The sequence below is a fragment of the Podarcis melisellensis genome (assembly GCF_964234715.1).
Source record: "Podarcis melisellensis genome assembly, chromosome: W".
NCBI classification, from domain to species: domain Eukaryota; kingdom Metazoa; phylum Chordata; class Lepidosauria; order Squamata; family Lacertidae; genus Podarcis; species Podarcis melisellensis.
Window position 1 is genome coordinate 30,184,798 of NC_138535.1, and position 17,202 is coordinate 30,201,999.

General features: G+C 50.2%; 1 pseudogene across 1 annotated transcript; it reads left to right on the plus strand.

Moving 5' to 3' along the window:
* Positions 1-247: 247 nt before the first annotated feature.
* Positions 248-14,966, plus strand: LOC309361239 (inositol polyphosphate 5-phosphatase OCRL-like; annotated as a pseudogene). The gene is made up of 8 exons: positions 248-292; positions 2,125-2,228; positions 3,639-3,773; positions 4,272-4,382; positions 4,848-5,013; positions 5,833-6,041; positions 6,421-6,444; positions 14,910-14,966. The product of its transcript is annotated as an inositol polyphosphate 5-phosphatase OCRL-like (transcript).
* Positions 14,967-17,202: the final 2,236 nt, after the last annotated feature.

The window sequence follows — 17,202 nt, forward strand, 5'->3', positions numbered from 1 at the left end:
TTCTGGTACCCTTTCCCCAAACCTTGAAACACTTGAAAGGCCAAAAGGGATGCTCTGAATTGGGCCTGGAAGCAGTTCAAGAGCCAGTCTAGTTCACAGAGCACTAGCCTAATATGATCATACTGCCCAATCCTAGTTATCAGTCTTACTACATATTGCAGGAAGTGGCAGCAGGCTGCCTCCCGACCCCCGACCCCGTGAGCTAGCCTGTAGCTGTGGTTGCTTTGCTTTTTTCCAGCATTGTCATCTGATCACTAAAAATGAGCTTCAGAGACTTCTGACCTACGACCAGGTGAGAGACATCTTTGTGTTATATGTGGTGGTTTAGGATATTGCCCTGTTTATTTCCTTTGTCTGGGATACCCCAGCCTAGGCTAGAGAAACCACTTTCAGGCAGTTAGGAGCAAAGTGTAGCTATAACATAGGATGACTGCGACTTCTACAAATGCTTTTTAAGGTTGCCGGTTTGTGCAACCTGAATTAGAAGCAAGTCCCAATTAAGTTGGAGGGTTGCCTTGGAATAAGTAGGACTGCTCTGCCGTTTCCCAGTTAGAGGGCTTTCCTAGCTCAGCACACGCTCCAGATGTTGTTGGACTCCCATCAGCCCCAGCATAGCTGCTGTCCAGCAATATCGAAAGGTCTAAGGTTTCCTGCTCTAGGTTTTGCATCTGTCTGGAAAATCTGCGTTGCTCACATGTTCTTATCAGCAGAGACTTCCATTAAGTCCAATTAAATTGCTGGTGCTTTTTGTTTTACATTTTTCTCTCCAAGGTTTGTGTGTTCATCATGTTGACGACCTTTCTCCCACTTGGCATAAGGAGCATTGGTATTTTGTGTTGAAACAGGCCTGATTGCTGCACCTTACGGTGGATTTAAACTCTGTGAGCGTAGTCGTGCCTTAGCCCTTTGAGAAGGATGCTGCAAGGAAGGCAAGGGGGGGACTTCCAACATATGCAAAACCATCATAAAACATTAAAAACTTCCCTAAAGGCTGTATAGTTACTTATCTCCTTGACATCTGACGGGAGGGTGTCCCACAGGGCAGGTGCCACTACTCAGAAGGCCCTCTGCCTGGTTCCCTGTAACTTCGCTTCTCACAGTGAGGAAAAGGCCAGAAGGCCCTCGGTGCTGGACCCTGATGCCTGGGCTGAACAATGGGGATGGAGACACTCTTTCAGGGCTGAGGCCATTTAGGGCTTTAAAGGTTGGCGCCAACACTGAGAATTGTGCTCAGAAACGTCCTGGGAGCCAACGTAGGATGCAAAAGGGTGGTTTTGCAGTTGCTCATAGTGTCGGGGGTGTATTCTGGTGGTTGTTAACAGTTTGTATGGATTATTGGTACATATAAGATTGTCTATTGGAGGTATAGCTAACCTGTGGTCTGCCGGATGTTACTGAGCTGCAATTCCTGTTGGCTCCAGCCATCATGGCCAGTAATCAGGGATGATGGGAATTGTAGTTCTGCAGCATTGTGAGGGCCACGTGTCTGCTACTCCTGAGTTAGAGGATTTTCCTGTCGTGTGATGCAGCAAAGTAATTTAAGATGACATGGGGCAAAAATGCACAAGCATCCTGTACCTTTAAGAATTGGGTATAAGATAGGATCTCAGCAGGTATACCCCTTTTTTGCACTTGGCTAACCTACTAGTAGGGACGCGGGTGGCGCTGTGGGTTAAACCACAGAGCCTAGGGCTTGCCGATCAGAAGGTCAGCGGTTCGAATCCCCGCGACGGGGTGAGCTCCCCTTGCTCTGTCCCTGCTCCTGCCAACCTAGCAGTTTGAAAGTACGTCCAAGTGCAAGTAGATCAATAGGTACCGCTCCGGCGGGAAGGTAAACGCTGTTTCTGTGTGCTGTTCTGGTTCACCAGAAGCGGCTTAGTCATGCTGGCCACATGACCCGGAAGCTGTACGCCGGCTCCCTCGGCCAATAACGCGAGATGAGCGCCGCAACCCCAGTCGGTCACGACTGGACCTAATGGTCAGGGGTCCTTTTACCTTTACCTTTAACCTACTAGTACTTCACCTTGGTCTTCCAGCACAACAGTGGCTGTTAATAGACTCCATTGTCAGGCAACAGGGGGTCTTCTGCTTCTCTGCTGATAAGCGATTTCTTTTTGGCTTTAGCTAAACATTCAGCGTACCCAAAAGACAGCTTTTGCTGATTTCACAGAGGGAGAGATCAAGTTCATCCCGACGTACAAATTCGACTCTAAAACAGATCCTGCTTGATAGTTGAGCCTTTGTAAGTAAGTCCTCTCAATCATTCTTCTGCAAGGCTTGTTTGTTTTTCCTAGTCTGCTGAGATGCTAGTAGTGTCCTGCCTTTCCATCCTCCTGAGCAGGCTAGTAAAACATATATTTTAAACATGGCTTTCTGCTAAGCAAGCTGTTGGAGGAGGGCTAGAGTTGAGGGCTGGACGGACTTCCTTTCCTCTGCAGCCAGAATGGACACCAAGCCACGGAGGAAGAGAGAGATCCAGCTCTCCTTCACCTGCTCACTTTGCTTGCATGGAATTCCCGGTTGCCAAAGGCTGCTAGGCGAGTTGTGAAATGCAAGGCTGTGATATGTTGTCTTCCTCAAGCCATCCCTGCTCAAAGTCTCTGGAAATGTTTTGGCTCCTTTTCCACAAGCAGCCTTTCCCCCACATTTGTCCTGATAATCAGCATCCTGTTTCATGGCGTGTTTAAGCAGAGAATCCTGTTTGTGTCAAGGAAGTCTGGGAATGAGACTTGGTGCTCTCTCAAGATGAGTCTGCCAGGGCATAAGAGCATGAGAGCAGCCCTGCTGGATCAGGCCATTGGTCCATCTGGCCCAGCATCCTGTTCTCACATTGGCCAATGAGATGCCTCTCAGGGAGCCCACAAACAGGACCTGGGTGCAACAGCACGCTCCCCTCCTCCAAGCCATACTGCTTCTCTTGGTGGAGTATGTTCTCTGGCCATTATGGCTAGTAGCCATTGAGCCTCACCATCCAGGATGTGGCATATTCTTGTGGTTCTTGACAACTGTCAGAAGCCACCTAGGCCTGCTAGTTTCATTGCTCTTGCTGTGGTAATGGGGAAATCAAAAGGACAGGCGGAACATGTAGTGACGAAGCCGGAAAACGGCAGGCTCCTTTGGGCAGCATTTCAGGTGCCAGAAAGGGTCTTTTGGATCACTGAAAAAATAGTGTCTGAACAAGAATAACGGGGCCCCTTGCTTTGGGGAAGGATCATCATTTGGTGGTGTGCCATATGCTTTGTATGCAGAGTCTCAAGTTGAAAGGCACCTCCACCTGAAAAAGGATTGGGCCACAGAGAGCTGCTGCCAGCCAGAGGAGACTTAATTAATGAATTGTGGGGTTGGAAGGGATCACGAGGGTCATCTCGTCCAACCCCCTGCAATGTAGGAATCCAAACTGGGGGAGGTCAGAAAATCATTCTGACCTGGTAGAAGGCAGCTTTTGATTTCCTGACAACTCTCTCCATGAGGCAAAATGCCTGCACACCTGCAAGGTCCGCCCCTTCAGAAGTTGGACTCCCAAGCCCCATCATCTCCAGCTCTTGACCGTGGTCAAGATCACAGGCCGTGTGTGGAGCCAAAGTTTGACTGTGTGAGCCTTGTGTGTTGCCTCAGCCAGTCCAACTGTCTCCTTGCAGTGGGAAGTGCTGTGTGCCAGCATGGTGTGAGCCAATCCTCTGGCGAGGAGGCAGCGTGAATCAGCTCAGCTACCGAAGCCACATGGAATTGAAAAGGAGCGACCACAAGCCCGCCAGCTCCCTCTTCCTCACAGGGTAACACCTGCCCTGGCCAGGGCTATCGTCTATTCAGGCTTTTTAGTTGCCTGCTATGTGGCACCTCCTCGAATCTGGGCAGGCCCTGACCAACAACCAGGCCCCTTTCCACAGAGCTCCTCCTTGGCCAATGACTTCCGGTGCAAGGAGTGGGCAGGTTTTGGCTCTGTTAAATCCCTAGGCTTCCATTCTCCACTGTTCTGAGTACACGCTGCTCCTGCAGGCATGGCAGACCACATGGGCTGAACTGTATACCTTAACCGTTGGCTCCATTCATGCAATGGAGCTTCTGTGGTACTTGGCTTGGAGCATTGGGCTTCAGCCCATTGGCTCTGGAAGTCACAGCCGCTGCCATCCTGGGGAAGCTCTCAGAGTTACAGTACTTGCCTCTTTCAGGGCTGGGAACAGGGGGTGCATCAGGCCTTTCTGCTCTTAACTCATGCCCCCCCTTTTTAGTCCATAGCCCCAACAAATGTGCTCTGCCCCCCCCCCCGATAGGTGAAGGTTGTGGATGACCGACGGTACCGGAAAGTGATTGAGGATATTGTTCAGTTGATGGACAGGATGGAGAACGAATTCCTTCCCTCCCTGGAGGGAGGTAAGGACGAATAGGATCCTCTCCAACCCCTTAAAGAGGGTTTGCTGCAAAAAGACCAGGGGGGAAAGAAGGCCTTGGCCCATCTAGCTCAGTCTTGAGCGGTTCCCCAGGATTTCCGGGGGATCTCTCCCAGCCCTACCTGAAGATGCTGGGGATAGAACCTGGGACCTTTGCATGCAAGGCAGATGCCCTTCCACTGAGTGGCAGCCTCTTCCTCTTCCTTGCAGGCAAAGACTCCAGGGGTCGCCAGCGTGGTGCCCTCCAGATGCTGGACTACAACTCCCATCATCCCCAGCCAACATGGCCAGTGGCAAGTGCAGCAATATCTGGAGAGCCCCACGTGGACCTGTTGCATGTGCAGTCCCCTAAATGAGAGGCCAGGGCCAAGGACAAACTTCCCCCTGGAGCATGTTTCCTTGCCTCTGCTGAAGGCAAACACTCTCTTTCCTCCCCCCCCCCCCCGTTTTGCTCTGCAGTTTCCGTTTGAGAATGTGAAGTTCCGGCAGCTGCAGAAGGAGAGGTTCCAGATCACAAACAACGGGCAGGTCACCCTCCACTTCTCCTTTATCCCCAAGCTCAGTGACAGCCAGTATTGGAAGCCATGGCTTCGCGCTGAGCCCTGCGAGGGATACTTGGAGCCCTGCGCGTCTCTCTCTGGAATCAGAGAACTGTAGAGTTGGAAAGGGACCCCAAGGCTCATCTAGGGAAGGCCTTCCTTTTCCCCTCCTCTTCCCAACCCTCCTCCCTCAAACCTTGGGAGTTTGGTAGAGCAGGGGAGGCTTAACATTTGTGGGCTGCATTGCCCCATGCTCAAGCCTCCAAGGGCCACACGTCAAAGCAGCTGAGCCCAAAGTGTAAAAGTGTGTGTGACCAGCTTTAAACAAAGACACACAGACAAATGAATTGAAGCCAAGCAATGCTGGAGGGTCCCCAAACACCTTTTGGCATCGCAGGGAACCAGTGAGAGCAGTCCGTCCAAAAATTACTTTTTTAAAAAAATAATCGTATTTTTATGTTGTGGAGGCACAAAAATATCTTGGGGAACATATAGAACTAGCCAAACCTTTAAAAATTCGATGAAATGTAAACTAAAAAAGAAAGTTACATTGGGGGCGCAAAAATCCTTTCCCTTTTGATATTCTTTTGTTAGGATCACTTTCTCTCACCCCCCAGTATCCTGTCACCATCTTCTGTGCAGCTGCTGCTTTGGAGGACTAGAGAGGAAAGTGGGGTGGGGGTGGGGGTGGGAACTGAGTCGCTTCTTCTCCTAATTCTTGAAGTTAAGGTTTGCCCCATACACCTGTGAGAACAGGATGCTGTACTAGATGGGCCGTTGGCCTGATCCAGCAGCCTCCTATTGTGTCCTTCTGTTCAATTCTTCACCGTCTTCACTTTTAATTTACAGACAAGCCAACTTGGCTGTGCCCAAGAGTGTATCTACCTGACCTCCTCCCGTTTTAGGTGAGACGGTGGACATTTCCCTGGATGTGTACGTCAGCAAGGAAGAGAAGATTGAGGCTATCTTTGTCCTTCACCTTGACCCTGGCAAGGACTATTTCCTCATCATCGGTGGGAGCTACCTACCAAGCTGCTTCGGGACCTCCTTGGAAGCCTTGTGCTGGATGAGGCAGCCGCTTGGCGGAGTTCCCGTCACCAGACTTATTGACCTGGTAGGGAAAGGGGTTGATTTACCTGGCAGGTTCATGTGCTGGATGTCTACCCTTCCCACTCTGCTTGCCTGCTTGGAAAACAGCTGCTCTTCCACTCAGCAATGTGGGGGCTGGGGGTCCTCCGCTGCATTCAGCTTCAGCTTCTGTAGCTGTGCATCCGCTTCCTGTGTGCTGTTCATGCCCTTTGTTTGCCTTGACTGAGTCATCCCAGGTTCTGGTCCTCCCACCTGCCCTTTCGCAGGGCCACTGAACCGTGTGCATTTCCCTGCCATCTGCCCAGATTCTGTTCAGCCAACGGGCTGTTTCTTTCTCTTCTCAGGGCCTGTGCCATTAACACCCTTGGTTGTCTGTTGCTCTTGCCTTCCTCCTCTGATCTCAGGGAGAAGACGGCTTCCTAGAAAAGGTAACAGTTGGTTTGCTATCCTCTAGATGTTCTTGTAGCGGGCTCAAAGCAGGTTTACACGGGGGTTGCGTTCCGAGGTGCCGTGCGTTTAAATGAAATTGCGTATATTGGGGGCAGCATTGGAAAAGCCTGCAAACACCCTCTAAACTCCCGGAAGCCCTTTTGAAAGGCCTTTTGAAAACCAGCAGCCTCCCTGCAAAACTCCTTGCTCCAACTCTCCACAGGTCTGAAAGGTCGGTGCCAAAGCTCCTGGGAGGGAGTCGAGATGCTGTTTCCATGCCACTTTGCCGCTTTTGTGCTCTTGGGGGGGGGGACATTTTTGCCCCTTCCAGTGCCCCTTCCAGCTCTGCGGCAGTGTGCATGTGCCTCGAAGGCACGTAAATGGAGTTGCCCTTGTCAACGATCAGCAGCTGCTCCATGCAGTGGCAGCTGGTCCCTTAGGGCAAACCAGGCACTACCCCACCAACCGGACTTTCCTCTCAGGTACCCACACCTGCCTGCCTTCTGACTCAAATCCAGTCCAGGTGGTGGCTCTAGCTCTCTGCTTTGGTCTCTCCCCTAGTCTCAACGTGGCCCTTGTAGAACTCGGCAGAGGAGAACGGAGACGAAACCAGAATTTGCCATCGCTGCTTGACTCTGGGTCCGCTTGCGATTGGCAGCACGGGAGGCAGAAAGCCCAGTCTCATGATGCAGGCGCCAGCCCCCTCTGGCCCCAAGAGCCAGTTTTCTCCTTGTCTCTGTGCTCAGCAACTGCTGCACAGGCTGTGCCACTCTGGCTTACTCTCACCACCTGAGCACTGGCATTTGGGAAGCGGTAGTGGCTGCTTTGGGGTGGCTCAGGGAAATGTCACTCCTCTCGAAATCAGATCAACTTGGGTGTATTATCCTAGCCACAAGGAGACCGTGGTGACTGTCAATTTGGACAGCTGTAGACATTTAGAATCATGGAGGATATGTTGATCAGTGGCTCCGGTCAGGGCTATTTCTTGCCACTATTATCACAAACCACATGCTTTTGATTACCAGTTTCTGGGGAACATGATGGACAGAGTGCTCTTGTCCCCGTGTCCCTATGGACTCCCAAGGGCATGTGGTTGGCCATTGTGGGAACAGAATGCTGATCTAACCCAGCAAGGCTCCTGTGTTCTTTAGCATGCACCAGCTACTCTTGCACTAAGACTCTGATACAGCATGTGTCATTCCCCACACCAATACTCTCTCTCTCTCTCTCTCTCTCTCTCTCTCTCTCTCTCTCTCTCCAGGGGCGGGGAGTATTGGCGGGGGGGGGGGAGGGGGGATGAACTGGGTCCTAATCAACAGCTGCCCTGGGGATGAGGGGATCAAATTCTCCATCCTTGCCAACTCCTTTCAGTGATGGGCTGCTTGCCACTGCTGTGCTCCTAAAGCTCTCTTGCTCCCCCTCCTCTCTTTCTCTTTCTCTTGAATGTGGTAGCTTGAGATAGAAATAACCACCCTGAACATTCCTGGAGAGGAAGATGGGAAGGAGGCCAGAGGCATTGTTCACCAGCTGCTGTGTGCTGCATTGCCCAGACAAAGTCGTGGGCTGGGGCTCCAGCTGTTGCTCAGTTTCTACCCCTGCCTCTGCAACGTGCTCTAGACAAGGGGTGGTGAACATGTGACCCCCTCATCTCATCATGCTGGCTGGGGCTGCAGCCCATCAACCTATGAAGGCCCATCCATGTTCTGTTGCTGTTTTTGTTACTTATTTCCTGCCCTTCACCCTAAGGTCCCAGGGCAGGTTCCAACAATTTAAATAAAATGTTAGCCAAACCTCATGTCCACAGCTGCATATTCAGTAAGCTTTTGGGTGAACTGCACATCCGGAGTGGGAGGATTACTAGCTGCATATTAATAGGGGGAGGGGGAGCTTGGATTTGGGGTGCGAGCAATTAGTTTTTTGTTTCCCCACTTGAGATGCTTGCTGTGGCTAGGGCCGGGCGATATATTTTCAAATCAGCTTGAAGTCTAGATAGTGAGACTGGTTTCATAATTTCTGACCTGGCAATATATTGCGAATCATGATGTGTGTGTGTGTACTATGCAAAAAACACCATGTGGGGGGAAACTGTGAAGCCAGACAATGCTTCTTTAGATTCCTGCAGCCCCTGTGGACTCTGCCGGTTCAGCTTTCCCCTGCCCTCCTGCAGGGGGCAGCCGAAATCACAATGCGGGGGAAACCGTGAAGCCAGCCAATGCCTCTACATAGCTCCATCTTATTTCAGACATCGTGATATATTGGTGTATTGCAATGTTTAGCTAGTGATATATCACCGTGTTGAAAGCCAGCTATCGCCCAGCCCTAGTTCTGGCCTCAGAGGGCAAGACTTGTCCACCCAGCTGGAGCAAGGAAAGAATGCATACAGGCACACATTCTGTCAGGCTCTCATGCCAGTCCCCCTTGTCATTGGACCTCCAGGAGAAGCAGTTTCTGGATATCGTACCCCAGGATGGTGATGACTCCACTGAGCGGCCAAGGAGATCTGGCTTTTGGTGGACCACCTCTTCAAGAATGCCTGCCACCAGGTGAGCTGAGGGGGAGGGTACCATTGAAAGGATGGGTGTGGGCTGGAATCCCGTACCAGTTTTGGGGTGTGCAGGTTCCAAACGTCCCAATTGATTTATATCTTAGCTACCGACTCGCTCTTACGAGCTCCTGCTGTGAGTATAGTGGCACCTTGGTGGAGCGCAGCGGGTGGGACATCCAGCATACGGTCTTCCTTAGAGCGGCTCAGAAGAACCCAAGTGTTCCCAACCATTGTCTGTCTATCCCTAGCAAAGCGGCTCTCTGAGACTCGCCACTAGAAGACGCGGGGAATGATTTGACTCTCCCATTGCCCCAAATCAGGAGAAGGGTAGTAGGAATGCTACTGTGGAAAGCAGGCGGGATACAATTCTCAGCCCTTGTGCCAGCTCTCTTGGTGAGGGGCTTCTCTCCATTGTGGCATTCCTCGACCTCACGTTATGCACCCCAGGGCTGGATTGTTCTTCATGCTATCCAGGATGTACCTCATCCCATTTGGAATGGCCCTTGAGAAAGGATGGTCTGCCTATAGTCAGCAGCTTACCATCTTGTTGTTTGTTAAACACTTGAATAAAAAGCATGCTTAAAATAAAACAGGAAAGATGAAATTTTGCTGGCTTCTTGAGAAAAGAATAATGCCTCATTATTTGTATCTGCTTTTAAATGTTGTTTCTCTTCTCTTTGTAATGAGTTTTACTGGGTCTGGGGTCATTTTAAGTTGCTTACCTTCACTAAAATATATAAATCTACTCGACTGGAAACTTTTATTATCCAAATTCAAACCCACTTTTCTTTCTTGGAATGTCCTCCATGGAAATGAGATGAGCAACTGGATAGCAAAATTCCTGGAGTGGGGAGGAGGGTTCAGTGTTCTAATAGATTAGATATGGACAGTCCTTCAGTACAGCAAAACTTGACACTTTGAAACCTTTGAGTCCTTTCCAAAAGGACTTCACCCACTATTTAGGGGGGAAGTATGTCAGAACTGACCTTCTGCAGTACTGATTCCACATTCTTGGACTCCTAATCTTACACGTAAATTAGAGCTGGAACCATCTCAGGCCCTATGGCTCTTGAAATGACCATGACCTATTGAGCAAAACCACAGACTCCACCTCTCTGGTGACTAAACCCTACTTGCTTTTACAAAATAAATTAACAAGAGAGGAAAATCATGGAAGAAATAAAATGGCTTTTGAAATTAACAAAGGCGATTCCTTTTATCCACATGTATTACGGGACATGTTCAAAGCGCCCCTCAGGAGAAATTCTGTAAGCAAAGGTAGCAGGCTTTGAAAAGCTTGTGCAGATACACAAGGGCACATTGCTAAAAGAAACAAAGGGATTTGGAGGGACCATGAGTGAACAGGTAGTACCAGAATGTACAGAATTGTACCTAGAAAAGGGTTACAACTGGACTACCTTTTTGTAAACAAAAACAACAACAACCCCCAAAATAAAACTCGGAAGCAGCAGGACTCCTTAGCAACTCTTCAAAAAACAAAACACAAAACTGCATATCCCTACCTAGTCACCAAATGTGAGGGGAAACGTAAACCAGCGTCTTACACTGCTTTAAATGATAGCCAGATTCTGCCATTTTTTACCACACCAGAAGTAAAAGCACGGGGCATTAATAAGTTTTTGAAAAATCATGCACTTCATTTGTAGGCAAGGGGAAGCTTTCTGAAATGTACACACAATCTGTTGAAATGACCAGGCAGCGGACGAGATTCGGGGACAGTGGTGTGCCGCCTGGGGAAATGTTCCTTTCCATTCACCTTAAGCAAAGATGTGGTGACCTTGTGCATCCATAAATAACTTTCAGAAATGTATTTCATTACTTCCCAAAGCTTCTCACTGGGCCACCAAATGGCATTTCTTTCTATTTTGGATGAAACTGGGGAAGCAGCTTGAGAAGAAGGGGTTGCTGACATTCACTGGCCTGGAGAACACCTGATGCCAATATGATGGCAAATTGTGGGTGGTGCATTGATGGAGAAACTAAGGCAACAAATGGGGACATGACGCCACCGGTGTTCTAAAGATACATTTCATGTAAAGATTATGATGGGCTTCTTCAAATGCCCATAGCCTCTTACAAGCAGAGGGTTTAGATCAATTTTCTGTAAACCTCTGTCATAAATAGTTGTCACTGGAAATACGACCCAACAATGCAATGCTGGACTCATCCCTCCCGTCAGCGTGCCTGGAAAGCACGGGTCCCAGTAGGTTCCGCCTTACTCTGCTCCTTTCTCTGTGAAAGCCTGCTCTTTCGCTTTCACATGGGAGCAAACCTCAACCCACCCCCTCCCAAAGAAACCTTTTTTATGAGCTCCCCTACTCTGCGTGTGCTTTCTTTGGCTCCTGTCTCAATGAGCAGAAATTGAGCACATGAATTTTCCAGCATCAGGAGTTTCCCCCAAGACAGTGTCGAGATCAGGCGTGTTTGTGTGGCTCCACGCTTGCAATTCTTGGGGCTTTGGCTAAGAGGAGTGCATGCTAGCTAGACAGTTTACCTCCCTTTGCTACAGTTTAAATTTCTGCATGCCATCTGCTGTTGTGGAACAAGTCATCCCCATGATCCCTCTAGCCCAGTGGTCTCTAGGGCGGCCCACAGAAGCTCTCAAGGGTTTCAGACAAAACATTTGTTCACTTCAGCATATAGCAGTCCAAAGAAATGTATGCTCTAGAAGGTCACAGGCTCCCCCGTCTTTGGGGTAGAGCTTTGACGTCTGAGACTAGATCTGCAGGACTCATAAACATTTCACTCTGTAGAGATGAGTAGTCGGCACCGTCCGAGTATAGGAGGAGGGGGGTGGGGGTGGAATACAGGGCTGAGAACTAGAAGAATGCGTTCAATCTCCTACACGAAGCCAGAGCCAATTATGAAGATTGACCAGTTGCTTATAGATCAAATGCATGGATCATGCAGCTGCAAAGAGGTCTACCCAGCCGCTCCCACAGGCAACATGGAATTCTTCTGTGCAATTTACTGTGTTGTTGTTGTTGTTGTTAAAGATGTAAGACAAGCCTATATTGCACTTCATTAAAAATGCCAGGTCACTTCACAACAATCTACTGATGGACTCAGTAGAATCAGCAAGGGCCAGAGGTCAGCACCCTTTTTCAGCCGTGGGCTGGTCCACCGTCCCTCACAGCATGTGGGGGGCTGGACTATATTTTGGAGAGAGAAAATGAACGAATTCCTATGCCCCACCAAGAACCCAGAGATGCATTTTAAATGAAAGGACACATTCTGCTCATGGAAAAACACATTGATTCCCGGACTGTCCGGCCCCCGGGCCTTCGCTTGCCTACCCCTGCTCAAGGCAATCACTTCCTGCACTTCACGTTAACGCAGAAGACGGCCCAGTTGTGCTCAGATGCTCAAAATTCCCTTTTCACCTTTGGAGGGTCTGTTTCAGTTGGCATCGGGACAGCTCACCTAGCAGTGCAGCTGCCTTTATTGCAGAGGCAGGAGGTTTCCTTCCTTTCATATTCAGGATTTCTGTACTCACATAGAAATAATAAAATGGTTTCTGCTGTTTGTTAAAAGTCATGAATGAACTCTCACAACTCGTTGATAAGGTAGCTTGCTTGTGTCTCGAGAAATCGTATAAGAGGAGCATTCATAGGAAGTTGCACTTGACAGAGTCAATCTAGCCTAGCACTGCCTACACTGACTGGCAGCAGCGCTGCAGGGTTTTCAGACGGGGGCAGTCCCAGCCCTGTCTAGTGGAGATCCTGGACTGAACCTGGGATCTCCTGCATGCAAAGCAAGGCCTCCCTCAACTCGGGAGGCGTGAGTTCTCTACTGTATTTCAGCAAATGCTTTCACTTTATCATTTCATTTTCCTCTGTATATTTTGTGCACCTATTTTCCTGTATACTTTAGACAGAGAGGAGTCGCAATAGGGTTGGAGGCAAGGTTCACAGTTAGTGTTGTGTGAGCATTTTAAAGCAGTTGAGTTTAAACAGGAGGGGATTTCAGCTGAAGAGATGGCCAGCATCGTGAATCTGTAAGTAGGATGTCTTCTGCTTCTTTCTTTTAATCTTCTGGGGCGAGGGCTTGGGGTTCCCCACACGGCCAGCATCCCCATGGAATTTAACCCCTTCCTGAACAGCTTAACTTCTCTTCCCACCCGCCTTCCCATTCTCCCTCCAATCTCATTGCAGCTCAGCTGGTTAGAGGGAGCTGCAGATAGCACCAAGGTTGCAGGCCCGATTCCCAGAAGGTACAGCTGCAGATTCCTGCATTGCAGGGGGTTGGACTAGACCTTCCATGATCATTATTTGGGGATGCTTTTTATTACATTCGTAGCCCACTTTTCATCCAAGCAGTTCAAGGTGGCATTGATGGCTTGCCTTTCCCCCTGTTTCTCCCCTCACAACAAACCTGTTAGGCAGGCTAGGATGAGAGTGACTGGACCCAACATCAAACAGTGCACTTCATGACTGAGTGGGGATTTGCGCTCGGATCTCCCAGGTCCTCCTAGTCCAGAATTCTAGCCACTATACACCCCCCTCTCTCTACCCCTTCTCCGTTTCTCAACTCTTCAGCCATCAACTGCAACAGACAGGGGTTCTGTCAGTCTTCCTGTCAGTCACTCTGACTCCAAGAGAGTTTTCATTGCATTCTTTGGCTCATCTATGCCTTGATGCTTTGACGACCTTCCTAGCAGCCCCCTTCGCTCTCCAGGCAGGGCTGCTGTCCTAACAGCATTGTGCTGAGGGCTCTTTTAAATGCTGGAAATGCTTCCCTTATCTTTCCTTTGCTGGGGATGGGGGTGGGGGGAGTGTTGGAATCCCCCCCCACATACATGAGATGCACCACTGTGTTCCTGTGGAGAGCCGTTTGGGGTCTGTGGGTGCATAAAAAAACAAAAAGAGCCCTATTGCGTGGCGAGTTCCCGCCCCCCCCAGGGGAAATAAAGACACACGACACAATTATTTCAGGTTAATGGGCTAAATATGGCCACAACTTTATTGGTTACAGGTGATGAGTGGCATTGGCTTAGGCATTGGTCCTAACCGACTATCCGGCTTCAGCCCGTCCGCTTGAGGTCCGGGAAGGGTTAACCACCAGTAGGGGGAGTCCTGCTGATGCACGTCAACTCGCACCCCCCTCCCTGGGGTCACCACTCAGGGGCGTGCCTTAGGCCCTCACCTCCATAGGCTTCGGACAGGGCCACGCCCCCGGAATCCTTTATCGGACTACCCTTCAATATGCGGGGCAGGTGATGGCGCTTCCTCCCCTCTTCCATCTACAGAACAATACCAATACCAATGCCTAACCGCCAATACCCAGAAAGTTGTGACGATTTGCTACGAGGTAGGCGGCGATAAATAGGGCTGGTCACGCCCCCTGAGCCAGCCGATTGGCTGTCCAGGGGCTGACGCGGCCGGGGATTCCCTCAGTCGCCCGCAACTCCACCTCCTTTGTAGGCGGAAGTGGCTTTGCTGGATCAGAGGAAAAGCCCATCTAGTCCAAACTCACAAGCAGTAGCCCACTCCTGCTGCTTCTCCTCTAGCTGTTGGCTTCAGAGGTAGAGTGCCTCTGTTCCTGGAAGCTCTATATTGCTATGTTGAGTGATAATAAGAGACGCTGTTGTTCTCCTCCAACGGAATCGTGGGTGACCCCAAGGCTCCACAGGCAGCAGTACCGCCTCAGGCAGAGTCCTTGGAGTTGAGGCTTTCGGGGTTCCGGGGTCATAAGGAGGCACTGGAACCCGAAGATCAAGTTCTTGGAGGGGTGGTTTGAGTCCGTGTACACATTTGTGGCCCCTCCTACCTCGATCTCGGTCCAATTCGGGCTCCTTGAGACTTTGCCGTTGCCATAAAGAAGGTAGGTCCCATTATAGCACTTCAGCCAGTAGTAGGGGTGATCAAGGGTGAGGGCAGCTGACCCAATGCGTTGCAGGTTCTTGTCTCGAATAAAAAGTTCCCAGTATTCGTTATCGGTGAGCCGGGGTACTAGCGAGTGGCGCAGCAGGGTTCAGGACTCTGGAAGGCAGAAGTCAAAGTCTCCCATTCGGTCGGGGTTGGACTTTCCGCCGGTCTCGATCCTGTGGTAATCCAAGAAGTGGTAGTCTGTTTGTAGTCCTGTACAATGGTCCGACGGAAAAGCGGAGATCTCAGTCAGGGTGGTGAGGATAGGAAAGGTGGGGATCAGGTTCGTGGTCGGCGGTTGTGAGAGGCTGAAGGAAGGGAAGAAGAGGCGAGCTGTCAAATGTGGAAACGGAGTGGTGAGCATAGAAGTCAATGGAGCTGTCAAAGGAACTGTCAAACTAGCTGTCAAACACGCTGTCAGGGAAGCGGGGAGGAAGGCAGTCTATGGAGCTGTCAAACGAGCTGTCAAACGAGCTGTCAAACCCGTTTAAAGCGTAATTTGATGGCGTTGGTGTCTGGGATGATTTCGGAGGTCCAGTTGGGTGATGTGGTTTCTGGTCTGGTCTGTTGAGCCCGATTCTGGCCCTGATCTGGTCCGGTCTGTTGAGCCCGATTCTGGCCCCGATCTGGTCCGGTCTGTTCCTCGTCCTCGTCGATGTAGGAGGTCCCCGAAAGAGGTGGGGTTTCGAAGGTGTAATCCTCTCCGAGGCTCTCCTGCGTCTCCTGGGGTGGTGGTGCCGCCTTGCACCTCGTGTGATGTATCCACGTGGTTTTCTCCCCCACTTTCACAGCAGTTGGTGAGGTCAGAAGTACTTGGTAGGGACCTTCCCAGGCAGGCTGGAGGGTTAGCTTCTGATAGACCTTGACCAGGACCCAGTCACCTGGATGCAAGGAGTGGGCTTGGACGTCAATGGGCAGGTTCTGTCCCTCGATAGCCGCGTACTGGTGGAGGCGCTGCAGCTGTTTCTGAAGCTGAATAATATAGTTAGTAAGTTCTGCTTCCCCCACCTCGAGTTCTGAGAGGGGGAATAAGGTGTTATAAACGGGAGGGGGTCTCCCAAATAGGAGTTCAAACGGGGACAGTTTCAAAGGTCCAGTTGGGGCACTCCGTATGTTATGGAGGACCAGTGGGAGTGCATTTACCCATTTCAGTCCAGTGAGCCTGCAAAGTTTTCCCAGTTGTGTTTTTATCTCTTGGTTCATACGTTCTACTTGGCCAGAGGATTGTGGATGGTATGGCGTATGGAGATCCCACTTTATTTGGAGGGCCCTGGTCACCTGTTGTACTACATCGGCAGTGAAATGGGTTCCCCTGTCACTGTCCAACCGGCGGGGCACTCCATATCGGGGAATAATGTCCTGTAGGAGGGCCCTAGCAACTACTGATGCGGTGGCTTTTCGGCAGGGAAATCCCTCCACCCAGGAGGAGAATTGGTCTACTATGTAGCACCTTAAAGACCAACTAGGTTAGTTCTTGGTATGAGCTTTCGTGTGCATGCACACTTCTTCACATGCACACGAAAGCTCATACCAAGAACTAACTTAGTTGGTCTTTAAGGTGCTACTGGAAGGAATTTTTTTATTTTGTTTTGACTATGGCAGACCAACACGGCTACCTATCTGTAACTGGTCTACTATGATTAGGGCATGTTTGAAGCCCTGACATTGGGGCAAATCAATAAAGTCCAGTTGTAAACTTTCAAAGGGTACAAAGGCCCATGGTCTAGCCCCTGGCGGTTTTCTGGGCTCACGCTTGGGGTTGAAGTTGTGACAGGTGATGCAGTTCTTTGAGGCTGCTGTAGCTGTGGCTGCTCTCCCTGGAGCGTACCAAGACCTCTTAACATGCTCTATTAACCTCTCTTTTCCCCAGTGTGTTTGTTGGTGAAGGATCCTCACCAATTTTGGAGTCCAGGCTTTTGGCAGGACGGTTCTGCCGTCCTGGGAGAATCCAGATGCCATTTTGTTCAGTAGCACCCATAGATTCCCACATGGTTTTTTCCTCCTCTAGGGCCAATTTGTATATTTGTGTAGGGTCAATGTCGACAGGAAACTGTAAGGCTTGGAATTCGGACTCATTGTTTGGGGGCGAAGCGCGGCCATCTGGGCTGCTTTATCAGCCCGTCTGTTACCCCTTGAGACTGAATCCCTTCCCTTGGTGTGTGCCTTGCAATGGACGACAGCTATGGCGGTGGGTAAGTGGATAGCTGTTAGCAGTCTCTCCACTAGGGCGGCATGTGAAATTTGAGAGCTGGCTGCAGTTAAGAAGCCTCTTTGGAGCCAGATTTGGCCGGTCGTGTGTACCAGCCCGAAGCAGTATTTGCTGT